Source organism: Venturia canescens, chromosome 9, assembly GCF_019457755.1.
Source record: "Venturia canescens isolate UGA chromosome 9, ASM1945775v1, whole genome shotgun sequence".
NCBI lineage: Eukaryota > Metazoa > Arthropoda > Insecta > Hymenoptera > Ichneumonidae > Venturia > Venturia canescens.
In genome coordinates this window covers 8,550,881-8,562,274 of record NC_057429.1, presented here as the reverse complement: position 1 = coordinate 8,562,274, position 11,394 = coordinate 8,550,881, and the positions used below count along the sequence as shown (strand labels likewise).

The 11,394-nt window shown below is 35.2% G+C and overlaps 1 pseudogene; it reads right to left on the bottom strand.

Annotated features, from left to right (window-relative positions):
- Positions 1–7,978: 7,978 nt before the first annotated feature.
- LOC122416561 (bifunctional 3'-phosphoadenosine 5'-phosphosulfate synthase-like) lies at positions 7,979–10,668 on the bottom strand (annotated as a pseudogene).
- Positions 10,669–11,394: the final 726 nt, after the last annotated feature.

Genomic DNA, 11,394 nt, shown 5'->3' with positions numbered 1-11,394 from the left:
TCATAAATTTGTTCAATTTTATTCAGATATAATTTTTGATATTCAATTATTCATTCTTTTCTTGGAAGATTTGTGTTGCTTCATGGATATTAAAACGATTTCACGTCATTTTCCAAAATTGAGCTTGCAGCACATCCCAGCCACAACAATTGCAATCTGCCATTATTCGCTTTACATATGCAAGAACATAATTGAAAAAACTAACTTATCGATATTGCCTAATGAAAGCTTGTCTCTCTTGAATTGGAATCTATTTTCATTCTCAAGGTTTTTTTTCACATGAAGGTCAAAACATCTTGACATCTTTTTGCAATGTTAAGTCCGATGCGTGTCTCAACTATGGTGACGATTAAAAGTTGTTATCAAGAAAACGATTCGTACCATTGATTTGAGGTATCTGATATTTCAGTTTAACAAATTAACGTCACTTTTTAGAATTGAGCTTACAGCACATTCCAGCCCCAACCAATTACAGAGTGTTTTATCAAGCAGCTTTGAAATCTGACATTTTTCGCTTTGAATATGCAAGGACATAATAGAAAAAACTAACTTATCAATGTTGCCTAATGAAAGCTTGTCTCACTTGAACTGCAATCTATTTTCTTTCTCAGGTATTATTTCACATGGAGGTCAAAACACCTTGACGCATTTGTTCAAAGTCAGGTCCGTTGAGTGTCTCAACTGTGGTGACGATTAAAAGTTATCAAGAAAACGCTTTGCAATCTAACAACATTGACTTGAGGTAATTTTAGTTGAACAAATTAACCAATTATCATTGTGTCATTAAAATATTTTTGCTGATCTTCAAGTATATTGAATATTTTTCAAAATTAGTATAACAACATTGGGTCGCATTCCCACTTCTCAAAAAATGATTTTAAAAATAATTATTATTTGCTATTCATGATCGTTTTCATTTCAAATACTTAAACAGCATTTTGCAAATCGTATGGCAAAATTCTAAGTCATTAAAGTTTATAGCCTGCCAGCTGAAAAAAGTACTGCTTCTGCGATTGCTCATAATTGACTATTTGAAAACGAAATCACTGCAACTGGTTAGAGATATTTTACACATACGTTCCAAATGGTCATACTGATAAAATTTCAATTCTATATTCAAATTTATCTTAGTTTATAAAAGCTCTTATTTTAAATATGTATTCTACACGAAAAATCAGTTCATACCACAAACGATAAATAAACATCATGTACTTGAAAATTCATTAAAGATTTGAAAAGTATAACCAACGCAATAAAATGAAGCTTTATGACCACCAACTAAAAACTAATGCAATTTTTTTCGTTGAAAAAGTTTATGACAATTTTTAGGAAATTATAACTTTTTGTTCGAGGGAAGCACTTGCAAGGGTTACAATTCCTAAGTGTAACTGTTACGATTTTTTCCTATGATGTAATTATAAATTTTGCAGTTTCGTAAAGAGAAGAAATGAATATCATTGTAATTACATATGCAACTTAAACGTTGAACTTTTTGACTTTTCAGTTTCATGTGTTGAGAAATGAGTTTGTTCATTCGTAAGGTAATTAATAATATTGGTAATGTTTCGAAAATTGTTACAGATTATGGAACGATTATGGATCACTACCTCTAGACGCGGCTCATAAATGTCGTATCAACGATATATATATATATATACCTCGACACTGATGTTTTAAAATTGATCGAACCTTCTTGCCATTGACGTAAAGTATGTATTGAAAACAACAGATTAAATATTTTACTAGAAACTTAGAATAAGCTCACGACAGCGAAACCGTAAATGAAAATAAAAGGGGCTTTTTGGGGTACATTGATGTGTAAATCAATACATTTTTCAATGAGGCCCATCCGAAATGAAATGATTACTCTCTGTGTTAAGGCGTAAATCGTGTTGAACAGATTTCCACGAATTTGAAATTCTATAATTTCCACAACATAATTGTCAAAATTGAAATCAAATGATTACTCTATAAACACTTCAAAACAAAACAAAATAGAGAAAATTGCCGTAGATCGGATTATTTTCGACAACATTAACATCTGATTTATTCGTTTGAACGAAAAATTTGTTATCACCTCTATTTTTATTGTCGCAGGGAAATCATGCCTCGCCCTCCGAAAGTTGCTAAAGACGATGCTATAAACGTGGTTAAAAATTTCATCCAATATTTTACAACCGACCAGCTCCCAAAATATACTTCGCAAGTATGGAAGGATATGAGTGCAGAACTCAAAGGTGTATGGACTCCCCATGAAGTTTACACGGCCGTTCGAGAAGACCGACGAGAAATTTTGAGTACGGCGAGAGAAATAATGGGCATCATCGTCGTCAAAAATGATTCGAAAAAAATTGTTGAATCAGAATCAGATCGCGAAGAAGATTCAGTTGACTTGAATAATACTTGTTCAGCATCATTCAAAAAATTTGATCTATATCTAAATGAGGAAGATTGGGATGCAATTAAGCCACATGGGAAAGTTCAGTACAAGGGCCAAGCCAAATATATTTTAACCCCGTGGGTATGGTCGAATACAATAAGTACAGCTCTGTGGCAGCAGCTCAAGATTCCATGTGCTTTCTCGTTTAAACGAGCAGACGTTTCCTTGTCTTCCGACGAAAGTACCTTTACAATATCGATACCTGGATCGTGCCTAAGTAAAAGATGTGGTAATACCATCACTTTAACGGGCGAAAAACGTTCTGCTCAAGATGGTCTAACACTTTGTGTAGAAACTCATGACACTCGCGGAAAAATTCACGAAAATAAAAAAAGACCATTGAATGGAAAACGGAGAAGAGAAGTGCAACAGGAATTAAAAGCAGAAGGCTGCAAAAGATGGCAAAATAAACAAGCACGCCTACTCATGAACGAGGGTGACCCTGAACCTCCGATCCTCCCGAAACAAAGTACTCTGAGAAACGCGAATAAGGATAGAATCAACGCCGAGCTCAATGTGAAGCCAGAAGATGGAAGAGATCTTGTACGGACAATCGAAGATTTATCTCTAACAGAAGAATTCAAAGGGCTCATACACAATACCGGTTCGAAACCCTTTTACGTTTTTTACAGCTCGCCTGCCCAAATGCATGCATACAAAAAGTTTTGTCGTTTGAACCGAAAAAAAGCTACAATCATTCTAGATGCAACGGGAGGCATTGTAAAAAAATTGTTACGTTCTGATGATCAGTTCAGCGGGCATATATTTCTATATTCGATAGTCATAAATTTTGAAAATACGACATTGGCTGTCCATCAGATGTTGTCCGAAACGCATGAAACAGACATCATAATTTACTGGCTGCTGCAGTGGAATCGTAGAGGTGCCCCTGTACCGAATGAAACAATTACAGATTACTCCCGAGCTCTGATTGCTGCCTTGTGTCACGTGTATAATAATATCTCGATAAAGGTATATGTTGAAGTGTTGTTCACAATGGCTGCTAATCCCAACCAACCTCACTTCATCAAAATAGTAACGTTTATCAGAATCGACGTTGCACACTTGATTCACATGGTTTGTCGTTGGAAATGTTTCCAATCACTCCGGCAAAGGTGTATCAAAGAGTTTTTTGTTCGCTGTGTTTCCCTCATGATTGAGGCACAGTCGATTGCTGAATTTGGACAGGTTTTTTATCTCACATGTGTAGTAGGTCTCCAGCCATATGAAGATTCTGAAATCGATATTGACAGCATAGAAAACACTAAAAACGCCAGAGAAACATTGGAAACGTTCATTGCTGATCGTAAAATCGCGGTTGACTTTGAAGTCGCTGAAATGCAAAACGGAGACGAGGAAATCGAAAGCACGTTTTCTGATGGTTCCGGTCCAAGTGAAAAAATCGACGATCCAGACCACGTCAATGAATCGAATACTCTCGTGGAATGGTTGACGCAGCATTTGGAACGCGCAAAAATCATAACTCGTGAGGGGAAGAATCTGAACCCATTTTACTTACCCGATTTCATTGATCAACTATTTTTATTGGCAAAAGAATTTCCAGTATGGTCAAATGCGGCTATCCCGAACAACGTTGGACGAGCCAGCTCAGCGTATGCAGAAGGGCATTTCAACGATGTCAAAACAAGAGTTTTTAAAAATACATCTTTACCGATTCGAGCCGATAAATTTATCAAAATTCATCTTCGAGACATCATCGGCGAAACTCTGCTCTTCTCTTCGAAGCTTATTCACTTTGATCAAAAACAGCATCTTTCAGCTAATTTACAATTACAGAAGATGATTAATGTGGGAAATACTAATAGCGCTGAATCGACTTACAATCAACGAAAAAAAGAAAAAAGAATGATTTTGAACACGATCGATCCGGACTTGATGGCCCAAGAAAACTGGCGAGCAAAAGCCTCGAATGAAAATGTTGACAATCATATTTCGAGTGAGGATTCAGTTGACGACTGTACAGAGTCTTCAGAATTACCAATATTGGAGATTTCTCAAATTCTCTCTGTACTTGAAAACAGTGACATCAATCCTCCAGCAGAATTAACATCAAATTACAACACATCGATGTACAATGGGGAACTTTCTGATCATTCATACTGCAGAAATCCGGAATCAGAAATATCGCACGATGAAATAAATTCTATGGACAAGACGTGTGACATCGTAAGCGCATCGAAAACTACGATAGAAGACTCATTGTTGGAAACTGATTCCATTCCGCAAGCAAACGATCATGGTCAAACACCTCAAGTCGATCTGAATTATTGCACCAACGAAATACAATCGAAATCTGAATCAAGCAAATATTTCAAGCCGTATCCGGAAATTCGGCAAATGAATCTTCTTACTTCTACGACGAGAAAACCCGTTCTGTTACCGAACGGCTCGCTGAGTAAAACACCATTGACCATCAAAAGTAAAGAAGTTTTCATAAAATCAACATGTGCTTTCGATTCGCTCGTGCATGCTCTCATGATTGGTGCTCTGGATGACTGCAACTACGCAGCTATGATTGAAACTTGTACGAACGAAATATTGAGGTTTGCCCAGAAGCTAATGATCACAGGAGTCACGAAGGAAGTTCTTAAAGACAGAGGAGTGCTTCTGGATCTATTGGGATACTCGTGCAAGTCCGAAATTACTACAGAAAGACGAATCCTTTCGTATTCCATGGATGCTACAGACAGCATCTCAAATCTCGTGAAAAAAACTCTCGAGACATGTCCGAGTGTGTACGTGGAAGAGGATTGCTCCAAATGCGGTGTTCAAACTTCTTCATTGCCATTTCTGTCTCCGAATCATCGAAAAATTAGAAACAACATCGCAAATCTGCAGGATGCATTAGATTTTTTTCCGGAGATTTACAATGTCCATTGCAAGAGATGCGAAGGAGGGGCGACTTTACATAACAAGCTGAATTTTCATTTACTGATTGACATGGACATTCGTAGGATCACAGCTTCGGGCGTTTCCAAGGAAGGGCTGCGGTGCAAGTTAGCGAACGTTCCAACAACCCTATCTCTTCGAATCTCAAACGAATTACGAGTTATATATAGGTTAGTTCATTTGTCTTTCGATGTAAAAAAAAAAATAAATTATATATAAGATCCTATTATTACCAATTGTAGGTGTGTCGATATCGTGACAAAATATAAGACTAGGATTTTCATTTGAAAGGAAAAAAATTACCATAAAACACAGTTGCAATCTAGAACTTGAATCTTTAAAAATTTGTAATCCAAAATTGAATATGTATTTATTATTTGTTGCTAATCGATAAATACTCCTTTTCAGGCTAATCGCAGTAGTATCATTTTCTTCTAACCACTTCGTTGCACATTGTCGACGTGCGAGTGGGACGTGGCAACAATTTAACGATCTCGTTAAAGAAATAACAAACTCCAAAATGAATGAAGAAATTGAACCGCATCTAGCTGTTTACATAAAACAGCATTAACAGCAATCTATTTAAGGTGAGTTTTGATAGAAAAAAAATTACAGTTTTGTTAAATTCAAATCGTCTTTAAATGCTTGCTAATATTGTGCTGCGTCGTAGTTTTTTAAATGTCAAAAAAATATAGATTCTGTTTAAAGAGCTCTCAAATTCGATGTTCTCGAAATATACGGTAAATTTTTGCTCATTTTTCCACATTATTTTGCATTTGTTTGAATAAACTCAATCTCCACAACTGTATATCCTTGAAAAATCTCTACAACTGCCGTCTTTGAAAAATAGATGTTTCACAGTTGGCAGTTTTTGTTAATTACGAAAAAGTAGGGGAAAAAAAATTAAAAAATTGTCTCAAAACATAAAATATTGGTGATTTTCGTATTTTCCTCTTAAATATTTTTTCTTCTGTTATACAGTGTTCTTATTAAAACATGGAATCTGTAGGAAGGCACGGGGAGCTGGTTTCTTATGCTGTACGTTTTACTCTTTCTTTATCTGGACGTGACCGTCCCCCTCAGGATACATCGCTCCATTGACGACAACTCTGAAAAAGCAATGCAATTGCAGTTCAAACGAAGATAACTTCTAGAGTTCCAAGCACTTATATTGATATTCGCTGTCGTACTGCAACGAACGCTGCCTCATTTTTGAAAGAGCTTTTTTACGATACTTTTATCTTTCCGGTATCATTCTATCAAAGGCATCCTTTCAGCGAGTTTTTTTTTATAGTCAATCTATGTCAATTCCCTTATTTCCGCGATCGAATGAGTGCACATATATTGTGCATATGCAAAATTCTTCAGATCAGAATATACAGAACTATAGCAAGATGATTCTAGTAAAATTCAAGTTATACTGGTAATGCTATCACGTCCTGATCTCTGTGACTCGAGCGCCGAGGTAAATTTAGCGACTGCGTTGATAATGTACGATAATTAAATTTGTACTAGTTTTATTCGTGCTGTAAATGGTTAAAAAAAAAAAAGAAAAAAACATAAAACGAGGTTCGTAGCGAAAACCTCGTTCGAATTTCGAAAGAAGTGTAAGCATATAATTTGCTTATTGGAAAAATTTTTCCAAACAGTTTAAAAAGCAAATGAAAAAAAAAATCATCGTGAAACACTTTTTTTCATTGTTTACGAGGATCTATTGATATGACCACGCTTCAAACGTTATAACCTAAATCGACATGAGAACTTGAGATTCACTTCAATTCAAATTGGAATTTGTAAAGGTATAGATTTCTTACGAATTGTATGAATCTTTAGAGAGAAAACACCATCTTTATAACAATACTGAATATATATGTATGTATATATGTATATACTGAAGTTGATTTTTGCTTGAAATGATATTCGAAAAATATTTGGATTTAAAAAATACAAATTATTTTGTTTTTTCTTTCACACAATCGCAGGTACAAAATTTGTGTGCGGTTAGTAGACATTATTGAATATCGGTGAAAAAAAATTTATAAAGCATTCAATGTTTTCTTCGTGGTACAAAATAAAGCCTGAGCGAATTCACAAGAAAGAATATATGGAATAGCTCGAAAAATTACTGTGAAATAATATTCGCCAAAATTTCGATCCTGGTCGCACTCGAAACTTTGAAGACGAATACTTTCTACAGTAACTGTGTAAAAAAGGGTTTTTATCCAATTCTTTTTTCAATGTAATGTAACTTTAATACGATAATAAAAATATTTTAAATATCAAACAAGTTTACATTTTTTTCCTAATTTTTTAAAGAAAAGAATGAATGAAGGAAAAGAGTATTTTCCTTTTCAAGATTCACGTAATAACGATTCTCACCCTTCCAAGTTGTCATCCTTTGATGTTATATCAATTATTTCATTACTTTTCATTCTTAATTCGTGATATCACCTAGGAAAGTTATTTATAAAAGTCTTTAGATTGATTTATCTCAACAACGGTGGCTCTGAATAAAAATGCCCCAGGAGTTTTTACTGCAAAAACTCAGTGCATCATTTTTTCAAGATGTCAGTAAAATTTACACTCGTGGTTGACCTCCACAAATGATAAACGTAAAGGCTAAGCGAATCGTGTATGTAAGTTTGGTTTAATATTATAAGAGATAGACATATTTCTACACAGTACATTTATACTTTTTCTAATACTTTGATTTGAGTATGTGCATATATGAGAATTAAGCTATCTTTGTACAAGATACATTAGTCACGTGCTAGAGTATTTGCAAAAATCATAAATAACATATGAATATGATAAAATTTTTATCATAACATCATTAATCGTCATTAAACATCATTAATAACATTTTGCACATGTAATAACGATAAGAATAAAATATGGGGTAGAAGAATGTAAAATAGTTGATTGCGTGATAAACATATTCGACGAAGCAGCCACTCGTTGCTTCCTCGTTTTTATACAATTCAATAAATCATTTTTTCTTCTCCTGCGTCAATTTTTGTCCACATTCTGGTAATATTCTGCAAGGACCTGCCAAGCTTTGGGAGCCACAAAACCGTCCGGAGGAACTTCGCCGGACCTTGCCAAACCTAAAAAATGTTTTATTTTTTAGACATTTTAATGCAAACAATAAATATGATTGATTGTATCCGCTCTTTAAGAATGTTTTGATATTTCGAACAATTCTTCTCATTTTTCGTTTTTGTCTGCTTATCTAGTTGATTTCCAAAAGTTCAAACTCACCGCACATCCTCGTGCCAGATATGAAATCAAAATCTCGCCGACGCTCGAGCCCGAAAAACGATATTCGCTTGTTTTTTGTGTCATAGGATGCTACTTTGAATGGAATTATTTCTAGTGTTTAAATTCCACGAGCCATTGACAATACTCTTGCAGTGTGCGACGGATCGTACAGATTTCCATCGGGTGTCATATTATTATCGGGATGAGAAATTCCAGCCGAATCTCGATGAAAAAATGTGCTCCTGCGTTCATTCGAACTTTCGCGTGCCATTGAACCTGCGAATAGAGGTGAAAAATCTGTATTTAATTGAAATTTGATATTCTTTTGATTTTTTTACTACAATTTCGATATATTTTCTTCATTTTTTATCCATCAGATGAACATGGAATGGTTTTTTTTTTCAATTTTACCTCCACAAGACCCGCGTACATTATTGGACTTGTAAAAATGGCCAAAAGTGTTGATTTGGCGTCCAATATTCTTTCTTCGAGAACAGCTTTATTGTGTTGACGAATTTTCGTCAGCAGAGGCAAGTCGTCGTCTTTTGTTCAACCACCGAGTGGATGCAAAAGCAAAATTGGGTTTTTGAAGCCACGATCGCTCAGCAAACGTTCTCGAGTATCCTTAATAATGAAAATAGTGACGGAACAAAAAATAATGTAATGAATATTCACACATTTATTAATGGTAATAATTTTTGTTCTATACGAGCTGCAGCGTTCCGAGAAAAATGTTGAATAAAATATCAAAATCAAAGATTCTTTTGAGTACAATTCTTGTTTAAAAATTCTTTTTTTCTCTCTTTATGGACTGTCGAAAAACATTTTGTGAAAAACGAAAATGATCGATAGATTTGAAAGTTAAAATTTTTCAGATTCTCGTTCAATTGTGCAGTTATGGAATACAATTGAAATGCTTGTAGCAACGTTACAAAATAATTTACTTGCGTTCATCAGCAAAACGTGTTCATTATGAATAGGATTTCTAAGCTGGAAGGCAAAGACCGCGTCGGCTTTCATTTCCTTGAATTTCAATCGCATTTGACGTATTTCGTTGGGAGTGAGTCTGTACTCGTCAACTTCATCGTGCCATTTGATTTTCTCGAGTACTTCGACGTCACCATCGACTAGCCAATCGCTAGATTTGCAGATAATTTTGACGTACGGATGCCGCTGATCGATTGTGTCAAATTGGCGAGCGCATCTTTCCTCTTTCCGATGATCGTAAAATTCTGGTTTTCTCAAAATAGCTAAAGATTTACCAGCGTATCAAAGGGTTATAGCAGAAAACTTTCCAAACAATTTTTATTCGCAGTGCTTATCGCCAATACTATTGGCACAGATTGGTTCACTTCTGTTCCTTTGTTGCTCAAATATCTCAAATGTTGAGTTCACAGGAATTGGTCTTCTCACATGAAAACAGTCAAGAGAGCTGCCCAACCTGAAAAAAAATTTCAAACCCCAAAAATCATTGAATTTTTGCTATTTTCGTTGCAAATAAACGTTTAGAATTTTGACTCAACAAAAATAATGAATTGAAGGAGAAATAAAAAGAACAAACCTTCTTTCAAAATTTGTAGCCATTGTACATTGGTTTTTGTAGTGCTCTATCAGATCGCTCAAACTATCAAATATCTCACCCCCACCAACGCCGTATTTCAGATGCTGAACTTACTGATCTTCCCACGTGCGATGAGATGGTCAATTGAGGAAATCGTCGTTTATGAAATATTCAAAACAGCGATAGAATGCTTTCGAACTTGAGATCATATAACATGAGTAACAAGATCATCAGTCCTGACCGATAAAACAACGTCTCCTGGTTAGCTCTTCGATTCGCACGAGAAACGATCCGTTTTTTCCTCGCTCGAACATCAAACTTTCGGCTTCTTAGGCGGATGAATGTCCATGGCACCACCTTTCGGTTGTTGGATCCGCACAATCAAGAGGATACTTTAATTCAATAACTTGACCGTTTTTTTATTCTCTCAATTGTCTACCATTTTCCATGTAAAACTGGGCGAGCTCCGAGAGTGTGGCAAATTTTTCACCTCCATAATAAAGATCGTAAAATAATCATCAGCGTTCTGAATCTTAATATGAGTCACTTCACTGTTTCACCTGTAAATAACGCGAATCTTATTATTTCACTTTTTTATTCACCCCAACAAACATATTATCCGTGCTTAAAATATTTTTCTTAACTAACGAACAGTGTAAAGTCACCGGGATTCAAAGAGCTTGGACGTCCCAGAAAGGAACTGTCGTAACCACGTGTTCCATCAAAAGTCGCCACGTTGGGATGAAACAATGTGTATGACTGGCTAAACTCCGCCGACTGGTCACAAATAGTTTTTCGCAGTTATTAAATAATCTATTGACTACTAAACATTACAACGCAATTATTTGTGACCACCTAACGATTCTACATCGATTTAGCTTCAGGTTTAAATGATTGAATGGAAAATGAAAATTGTTCGGCCAACTTTGCTTTAATTCTATTTATTTAATTAAGAATGAGGAGTGACCACTAAATATTTAAATTATGCCACTAATCACCACCTAAAGATTATCTTTAGTTTAAAATTAATTAGAATGCGATTGGTTAATTAAAAACTTATTTGCCCGGCTAAATCCCACCGACTGGTCGACTTTGTCCCTGCCAACTGGTCTCTAGTTTTTTCAAATTATCAAATAATTCAATGACTACTCAACGATAAAACTTGATTATTCATGACCACTGAACGATTTTCTATCAATTTAGCCATTGATTATAATCGATT